The 10,492-nt window shown below is 37.0% G+C and overlaps 1 pseudogene; it reads left to right on the forward strand.

Moving 5' to 3' along the window:
• Positions 1-5,494: 5,494 nt before the first annotated feature.
• Positions 5,495-7,733, forward strand: LOC126767133 (importin-4-like; annotated as a pseudogene).
• Positions 7,734-10,492: the final 2,759 nt, after the last annotated feature.

Consider the following 10,492-nt stretch of genomic DNA (forward strand, 5'->3'; position numbering starts at 1 on the left):
GAAGAATGTGTGCGGGCGGCAAACCTATTTTTTGCAACTCAACAGAGTATATACATACGTTGCTTCAAGATAAAGTCCATCAAACATCGTAGCTGTTGTTTGAAAAGTCTTGCTGTATTATCGTGATGATCGCTTGCTGATTGACAGCGATACATAATTCCACACATATGTCATCGCATCCTGGGAGTCTCATGTAGTTCATGTGTCTTGGGCTGCCATACGTTGATGGCAAAAAGAACGCTGACCGATATTAGCGCGATGTCTTCGTTGCTTCGTAACAAATTTCAATCTCTAATTGATCACTTCATTTGAAACACACATAAAGTTTTCACTGAAAAATTTTCAATAATTTTCTTTTAAATAGCCGGAATAAAAAAGCAAGCGACCGAAATTGAACGACTCAAATAATTTACAAATCAAAATATTGAAAAACAAAACAAAAAAGAATTGTATGAAAAGTCACTTTTTCGAAATTTCCAATTTTTCGACTTTTCCTTATGAAAAGTATATGGTTTTTTTATATTTAACCCTTTCCAGATCCACAGCGAACAACTTCTGATTTCATGAAGATTGGTTCCGCCGTTCTCGAGCATTAGCGTTATTAACAAACAAACAGTAATTTTTACTTACATATGTACATACATATGTATGTATGTACATACTTATGTATATACAAAATAAAACGTTTGTATGGGAAAAAGAAAAGGGCTGTTTTTGGGGGTTTTCCGGCAACTTTCGTAATTTTTTCTTACACAAGAACCTTCTCTTAATAATAAAAAATAAAACAAAAAAAAATCAGCCAAATCGGTTCAGCCATTCACGCGTGATGCCGTGACAACGAAAACGGTTTCATTTTTATATAGAAGATTGAAAATAAATTTTAGGTTGTAGACCTTATACGTTTAATTTTTAGCATAGCGCCATCTGTTGAATACTTACTCAATGCAATCAATAATTAGCGCCATCTGTTAGAATCTTTTGGAGCTAACGGACAATTGTCACTGCCCAATAATAGACAAAGAATTTGGAATAAAAAAAACGCGATTGAAAATTGAGATGTAAGCCATCTTATCAATAGGCAAATGATTTGCAATAAAATATTCCATTATTCTCACTTTTTCAATTTTTGATGTTAAGATAACCTGACTGAAGTGTAAATTAAATTCATATTATAGTGAAGATAATTCCGTAAAATTGTTCTGGCTTTTAAATAATTAGTGCTTGATTGTTCAAAACTTTAATTAAAATATATTCATGTAAGTAGTATTATCATGTTGTTATATTATATTATTGCATTAAATCGCAGTGTATGATATATTTATGTATGTATTTTGATGATAATAGGTGCTAAGATTCCAGGATATAAGTAACTAAATTTAGTTATCAAGCTTCCGTTGTCATGCTATTGATTTATTTTAATGTCTACCATTGAAGAAAATGTCAGTTCACACAAGTATGAAGTGGCGAATGACACTAATAATTTAAGAGCTTTCCTTGCCAGTTCTGGATATTCGTGTATTCTTTTCATCCAAAATACGTCGACACTTTGTGAATAAAATTCCATTTTAAGCATGCCATCAGTAGCTAATTCTAGAAGTTATTCTTTCATTTTTGTGTTGACATAAGCCAGATCTATTGATTTGTCAAAAAAGGGTTTAAAATCAATCTACGCCCATTGTAAGCATCAGAGTGCAAGTCTGGAAAGTATGGCAAAAGTTTCTCTTGTAAATTATGCAAGCTTTGTATCATGCAAGGAATATGAGCCGATACTGCAACACTTTGGTCTGATGCATTATCTTCAACAATCTTCTGAACACACGGAAAAGACTCAAACATTTTGTTTTGCAGAGAGGTCGACTACAAACGAAGTTTTGCGTGAAATGCTTTTACTTTATCTTTAGCTGTTAAAATATTTTCTTCTCTTCCTTGAAGGTTCTTGTTCAAATTGTTAAGGTGGCTAAAAACATTTGCCAAAAATTCAAATTTCAAGAGCCAAATAGGGTCAGAAAAACGGTAAGCATATTCTGATTTTGCATCTTGTAAGAACAATAACAATTCAGCTCTCAGTTCCAGAACTGTTGTCAATACCTTTCCTTTTGATAGCCACCTGACCTCTGTGTGATAAAGGAGATTTTGATGAAGCGAGCCCATATCTTCACAAACGATTCTGAATAGCCGGGTTTGCAAAGCTTTACCTTTGATAGAACTCACAAGTTCTATTACCTCCTTGAGCACGTCATTTAAATCAGAAGGTACTACCTTAGCAGCTAGAGCCTGTCGATGACGAAAACAGTGTGTCTAGGATATGTTTGGTATTATCGATTTTAATTTTGCAATGATATTTTCGCCAGTCATAGCTGTAACGTGGCTTTTACCACCTTACAATAATTTACTTCAACTTCACTCCACAGTATATCATTTGTGTGTAGATGCATGTGTAGATACATCTTAACGCGAGTAAACTCGTTTCTTTGCTAAGGGTTCGTGGGTCCCAAAGCTGACCCTGGAGCGGCTGAGCGTACCGCAACTAGTAAACTCGCAACGTTTCTTTGTTCACTAACGGTTGTTTGGTTCGTGGTGTCAGGGCGACGAAAGCTGACCCTGGAGCTGCTTGAGGCATGATGAGCGTATTCCTTGGCTCCAACTATGGACGAAACCCCCATTACAAATGCTGCATTTTTTTTTTTTTTTTTTTTTTTATCTCGGAAACTACTATGATGTCAACCAAACTCTACAAAAAAACAAACGAATTGCATTTTGTTTTATTAAAAATGGATTGAGTACGCAGTTTCTAATAAAATTCGGTATATAATATTTTTTTATGATAATATATGTATTCAATTGTTGTGTAATACATACTGGAAATAATAATAAAATATTAAAATAAAATTTCGAGTTCTGCGTTCGGTGACTGGCTTACTTGTTTTTTTTTTTTTGTTTTAATGCCATTTTTGTTTTATTAAAAATGGAAACTTTCCAGCAAACTGTATCAATTGTTGGGGATTAAAAACGCTAAAACACAGCAAAGTTTTAGACAAACACTAAAACCAATATTCAATTGGCTATGTAGCAGACCTGCAGTGCCCGCTGTGTGGGTAATGTGGGGGGTGGGGGAAAGTGTTGTTGGTCAAACCAACTAAAATTAAACATAAATAAACATGGGAACACATTGGGAGATCTAGAAGCCAAACACTGCAGTTGTGAGTGACCTTTGTGGGTTTAAAATTGAATGATAAAATTGTAAGGTGAAGTATATGCCAGCTATTAAAAAACAAAAAATATTCCATTTGTTGTAATGTTTTTCAGGTTCCTTTTAAGAACGGGAAACGTTTTTGTATGCTTTCTTTTGTTTTGTAACAACTTGACACAGAGTTTATATCACAGCCTTTTTATATTCACTTGGAGATTAAAAGACCACCTTCATTGAGGCGGAGAAAATAAAGCGTATGCACACATATAAACGCGATTTTGTTTTGGAACATTTTGGCGCGTCAGAAATTGTACGCCGCGAAAATACAATTCTTTATGAAATTGCTTTTATTTGAGGAATTTTGGAGATGAAAGTTGTATGTGGGAAGCTTCTCCATGTATATCTTAAATATACAAATCTACATTGAAATATAAGGCATTTCAATTTTCATTTTCTTGTCTATAAGGATCAGTTTGGAGTATCTTTCAACAAAGTAAAAGTGTAATTTATGTATTATTTTTTGTGTCTTAGTTGCTTTATTCGGACGTTTAACCATCGAGTATAAAAGTATATGTATTGACTGCATTTTACAATGTTTCATTGTTATTACATGTTTTTTTTTTCAATATTCACTAAACTATAAATAATAATAAATTACCGCCTTTGACAGGAGAATACTAAGAATTTCATCAAAACATATTTCTGAGTTGAATTCGCTTGCTTCAAGTAATTAGAAAATATATAGAATTAATCATATTTAATTAAATTATGTTAATTTTTCAGAACGTGCAAAAAATTAATATTTAATTACAAAAATACTTAAGTTTGAACAGGGACTGATACGTAAATATGTATTACAATTCTTTTTCGTTATATATGTTTTTCATAAAGAAATATTTAATTGATCTTTATGGAATCGAGAAATTCACAAAAGTATTTCTGTGCAAAAAAAAACAAAAAATAAAAAAAGGAAAATAAAAGTTAATTAAGGTAAATTTTACTTTTGAACAACAATTTCTCATTTAAATTTAATGTTAAATATTCGTTTTTCAGTTCAGTCCCTGGTTAAAAATTAGCTTTAGCTGCGATTGTGCAGCAAGTAGCATTATTTCATTGTTTTGAAAATGCGCACAGTCTTAGTCTTTTTTATCCTTTGAAACACCCAAATAACTTATGTTGTTAATTGCAATGGAGTAAATACTCATTTACCGTACAATATAAATTCAAATAATTACAAAATTAGCTGAAATACATGAAATTTGTGTCCACTTGCTATTCATATTGACATGTTTCTTCCAATTGCGATTTACAGCGTTTGCAGGAAAGCAACAATTTCTGGGTTTGAATTGGCCACAGCAGTGAATTTGTCCGGATAATTTTCACGAATTTCTTGCAGTAGACCCAACGCGGTGTCATATGTCTCCCTCTCTGTGTATTCCTTTTTGTATAGCACGTGTATGGCAATGGCTATAACCTGCTCTAATGAAGAGGCGATCGCATCTCGTGCTTGCAAATATAGCTGCTTCAAGCACTTGAAGATTGAAGCGTTTCCATCGAAATCTTCGCGTAGTGGCAAATGTTGCATAAATACTGGCAACACCTGTGGTAGCGGCACCAAAGAACTGTTGCTAATGATCAGGCGTGCAATAGCACCACAAATATTGTCCAAAGCACTGGGTTTGGTTTCCTTGGAAACAGCCTGGGAGAGGGCATTCAGAATGTGTGGATAAGCTTCATATGATTTATCTCCAGAGTACAGCACCAATTCACCCAGACTGTATACGGCGTTTTGGCGAGCTTGGTCGAATTCGTCAGAGGGACCAGCGATCATAACTGGACAGAATGTGTTGAAAAATGCGCCGGTGATCCTCAAGATCCTCATTTTTCTTCGCCTTTTGCAATTTTTGCAAAACAATTGGATAAGTGCGCTCAAAGTATGGTCTAAACTGATCCGGTCCCATGGCTGCGCCTAACAATGGCAGCATATTGCCAGCACCCTCTACGATGGCCTCGTCGTATTCACTCTCCTCAGCATCCTCATCATTATCGCCAGTAGACTCGTCAAATTGACAAGCGACCTTGCCCTGTAGCACCTCTGTTATACAAGAGAAGACAACATCACGAAGTTCGACCATTTGCAAAGAGATTTGTTTCAGCTCTTTCAAAAGATCACCCAAACCTTCAAGTGCAGACAGCACAACAGAAACTTCTTCATCATCATGCACAATTTGACCCAACTTAGGTATCAAGATCGTAATGGCATTGGAAACGCCTTGCAAATCTTGCTTTTTGTACAGAGCCACAATGAACGAGCTCAATGCGTCAATTGACACTTTACGTATGCCAGCCAAACCATCGTGGGAGATCGAAACCACTCCTTCCACCTGCAGCCAGCGAAGTATCGTTGTCCGAAGTGAGGCTGTAAATCAGCGGTGGCCTTTTTTATTACAAATTTACTTTCTTCGGATAAAGATGTAATCAAAAATGCCACCGCTGATTTACAGGAGACTTACAAGCATCCGGAGACTGTACCAGCTCTTTGTGAAATTGCCGTCTCGGCAACGGAGCCACAGGTTCGTTAATATTCTGCTGTACTACTTAAGAAGCACTTAGCAAATTGCGTCAATGGATCAAAGTACCGGTTGAGTAACAGCAGATTATTAAGCAGGGTATGCTTAATGCCCTCATGCAGGAGCAGCAAAAGTCTGTTCGTAAAGCCATTGCTCAATTTGTTGGTGTTTTAGTGCGTCATGAAGCCAAAAAGTCCGACTCATGGATGAGCGAAGTGTTAAAGTTCATCTACAGCTACTGCTCTTCGGCCGATCCTAAGCAGAGCGAGCTAGGCTCGTCTACATTTGCTATTTAGGCGGACGCGGCCCCAGATCAATTTTTGCGACATATGGAATCGGTTTGTGAAATGTTCACTGCTGCTTTGGTGGCCACCGAAGCAACTGGCAACGAGGACATTATCAGTCTGCATCTACAAGCCATCGACACTCTAGCTGCCTTGGCACGCACCATCGGCAAACAGAACTTCATGCCGTTTTCCATTGATACCATGACATTCGCTTTGAATTTACTCGAGAAGGCTGAGGATCCTGACGTACCTCGTGCTCTTTACAATTTAATTGCCTCATTGGCTGAGGTGGTTAATGAGGAGATGGCCTCCGTTTTCCCGAAGGTAATTGAACGCATGTTTGAATCTATACTCTCGACGGAGGAGGTCGTTCCGGAATTTAAAGACGATGATGGTGTACCAGCGCCAGCCGAGGAGGCTGAGGAGAACGAAGGTGATATCGATATTGAAAACTCTGATGGGGAGGATGATGATTTTGATAACACTGCGGGATTCAGTGTTGAAAACTCATATTTAGATGAAAAAGAGGAGGCCATTTTGGCGCCGCCTTCATCCCTTACTTGGAGAAATCTTATCAAAATGTTTACAAAATGATCGATCATCCAATTGACGCATTGAGCTCGTTCATTGTGGCTCTGTACAAACAGCAAGATTTGCAAGGCGTTTCCAATGCCATTACGATCTTGATACCTAAGTTGGGTCAAATTGTGCATGATGATGAAAAGTTTCTGTTGTGCTGTCTGCACTTGAAGGTTTGGGTGATCTTTTGAAAGAGCTGAAACAAATTCTTTGCCAACGGTCGAACTTCATGAAGTTGTCTTCTCTTGTATAACCGACGTGCTACAGGGCAAGGTCGCTTGTCAATTTGACGAGTCTACTGGCGATGATGATGAGGATGCTGAGGAGAGTGAATACGACGAGGCCATCGTAGAGGGTGCTGGCAATATGCTGCCATTGTTAGGCGCAGCCATGGGACCGGATCAGTTTAGACCATACTTTGAGCGCACTTATCCAATTGTTTTGCAAAAATTGCAAAAGGCGAAGAAAAATGAGGATCTTGAATCACATCGCGCTTTCGCCTATGTCGCTTTAGCTGAATGTTTTGCACCACTCGGAAATCACACCGGCGCATTTTCAACACATTCTGTCCAGTTATGATCGCTGGTCCCTCTGACGAATTCGATCAAGCTCGCCAAAATGCTGTATACGGTCTGGGTGAATTGGTGCTGTACTCTGGAGATAAATCATATGAAGCTTATCCACACATTCTGAATGCCCTCTCCCAGGCTGTTTCCAAGGAAACCAAACCCAGTGCTTTGGACAATATTTGTGGTGCTATTGCACGCCTGATCATTAGCAACAGTTCTTTGGTGCCGCTACCACAGGTGTTGCCAGTATTTATGCAACATTTGCCACTACGCGAAGATTTCGATGAAAACGCTTCAATCTTCAAGTGCTTGAAGCAGCTATATTTGCAAGCACTAGATGCGATCGCCTCTCAGCAGATCTCTAGAGCAGGTTATAGCCATTGCCATACACGTGCTATGCAAAAAGGAATACACAGAGAGGGAGACATTCGACACCGCGTTGGGTCTACTGCAAGAAATTCGTGAAAATTATCCGGACAAGTTCACTGCTGTGGCCAATTCGAACCCAGAAATTGTTGCATTCCTGCAAACGCTGTAAATCGCAATTGGAAGAAACATGTCAATATTAATAGCAAGTGGACATAAATTTCAGGTATTTCAGCCAATTTTGTAATTATTTGAATTTATATTGTACGGGAAATGGGTATTTACTCCATTGCAATTAACATCGTAAGAGTAGTTCTCAAAAAGGCATATGGACACCCCTCACAAATCAAACGAAAATAATGCTAAATTTGAAATATCTCATTCACTACTAATTTGTTAATGCTATTTTCCTTATTGGGGTGTTTGAAAGGATAAAAAAGACTAAGACTATGCGCATTTTCAAAACAATGAAATAATGCTACTTGCTGCACAATCGCAGCTAAAGCTAATTTTTAACCAGGGACTGAACTGATTGGCTCATGAAATTTGCATTTTTGGCAGATCTTTTTAGCCACCTTAACAATTTGAACAAGAACCTTCAAGGAAGAGAAGAAAATATTTTAACAGCTAAAGATAAAGTAAACGCATTTCACGCAAAACTTCGTTTGTGGTCGACCTCTCTGAAAAACAAAATGTTTGTCTTTTCCGTGTGTTCAGAAGATTGTTGAAGATAATGCATCAGACCAAAGTTTTGCAGTATCGGCTCATATTCCTTGCATGATACAAAGCTTGCTTAATTTACAAGAGAAACTTTTGCCATACTTTCCAGACTTGCACTCTGATGCTGACAATGGGCGTAGATTGATTTTAAACCCTTTTTTTGATAAATCAAAAAATCTGGCTGATGTCAACACAAAAAAGAAAGAATGTCTTCTAGAATTAGCTACTGATGGCATGCTTAAAATGGAATTTTATTCGCAAAGTGTCGACGTATTTTGGATGAAAAAAATATACGAATATCCAGAGCTGGCAAGGGAAGCTCTTAAATTATTAGTGCCATTCGAAACTGCATACTTGTGTGAACTGACATTTTCTTCAATGGTAAACATTAAAATAAATTAATAACATGAGAAGCATACGGAAGCTCGATAACTAAATTTATTTACTTATATCCTAGAACCTTAGCACCTCTTATCATCAAAATACTTACATAAGTATATCATACACTGCGATTTAATGCATAACAAATTTAATAATATAACAATGTGATAATACTTACATGAATATATTTTAATTAAAGTTTTGAACAATCAAGCACTAATTATTTAAAAGCCAGAACAATTTTACGGAATTATCTTCACTATAATATGACTGTTGACGCCGCCCCTGCTCAATTTCTTTGCCACGTCTGTATCAGCAGAGTAATCTTTTCTTTCTTTCCGAAGTTTTTTCAGAGTTTTAATTAGCGCGCAACTAAACTCTAACTAAAAAAGTTGCGCGCGCTCTCTCCTTTTGCGACAACCTAGCGATACAGACGTGGTAAGTGTGTTTCCAATTTGTTATTTTTAAATATATGTATTATAAGAAAAATTTTGTTTTTTATTTAATATTTGTGGAATAAATTGCGCCGACCGTTTCCCCACGGCCAACCACATCAACGGAACGAGCGAGCACCCTGCTCCACCACCCGAATTATCATTGGTCCTTCGAACCGGATAACAGGTAACAAGTTGATTTTTTTTTAGTGAAAGTGCATAATTTGCCCAATTTAGCAACACGCAAGTTACAGCCAAACATATTTTGGATTTGTGCTCTGCAAGCTAAAAGGCAATAGATTGGTTAATTTGTGCATCATTTATGTACAAAACCCATTGTGCTGTGTGAAGTGGAGACCAAAACTTATTTTTGGCACTCTACCCACAAAATCAACGCACAAGATTGCAGGTAGTATTGTACTTCATTTAAGTACAACAATAAATACACCTGGCAAATGCACTGATTATTTCACTTTGCATAAACAAAAAATAAAAACACACTGTTATCCGAATAAAATTATAAATTTCTTGGACGCACAAACATCGTCTGGAGCGTCAACTATCTCTCTCGGTTTTTTGGTTTTTCTTGTGATTAATTTGAGTGTTGTCGCTCAACTCTGCCTTTCCATATATTGCTCGAATAGCAATAAAGGCAAGCAGCATCAACGCAGCTGCAGTTTCGCGAGTGCAAAAAAGAAAAAAAAACACAAAAAATTAAAACAAGTGAAGTGAGAAATTAGAAAATGTGAAGTGAGCGACAGCGAGAAAGCCAAGCAGCACAGGCAAACTGCAAAGGCAGAGCAGCTAAGGCTAAGCAACAAAGGGAGAGCAGCACCGGCAAAGCAGCACAAGCGAAGCAGCACAGGCAAACTGCAAAGGGAGAGCAGCACAGGCAAAGCAGCGCAGCAGCCATCCCAGAAGGACACTAACAATCAAAAGAGTGTAGTGGAATCGAAATAGTTCGAAAATAACCCAGTGAACAAAGTTAAAGTGATTAGTTGATAAATCAAATAAATGCCTGTGAATTTTATTTATATTTGTATTTGGATTAAAATAAAGCAATTAAGCACAAAGCAATTTTGTTTGTGTACATATTCGAAGAATAGACGTGCAAGTGCATTCGGACGATTACCCAGCAAGCACATTCAAATTAAATTTGAACGGAGAAAATACTTCACTAAATTTGCAAGTGCAAGTGCAAGTGCATTGGGCCGATTACCCAGCAAGCACATTCAAATTAAATTTGGGAAAAATACTTTGAAAAAAAATACTTCATTAAATTTATTAACTTTTTGTTCTCTCAATATTCTCTCAATTGTTCAAATATTTTTTAAATTTTAATTTCAAAGCTTTAGATCCGAATTTGTGCAACATTTTGCAGTTCCGGTTCAATTAC

This window comes from Bactrocera neohumeralis, unplaced genomic scaffold (genome assembly GCF_024586455.1).
Source record: "Bactrocera neohumeralis isolate Rockhampton unplaced genomic scaffold, APGP_CSIRO_Bneo_wtdbg2-racon-allhic-juicebox.fasta_v2 ctg4239, whole genome shotgun sequence".
Lineage (NCBI taxonomy): Eukaryota > Metazoa > Arthropoda > Insecta > Diptera > Tephritidae > Bactrocera > Bactrocera neohumeralis.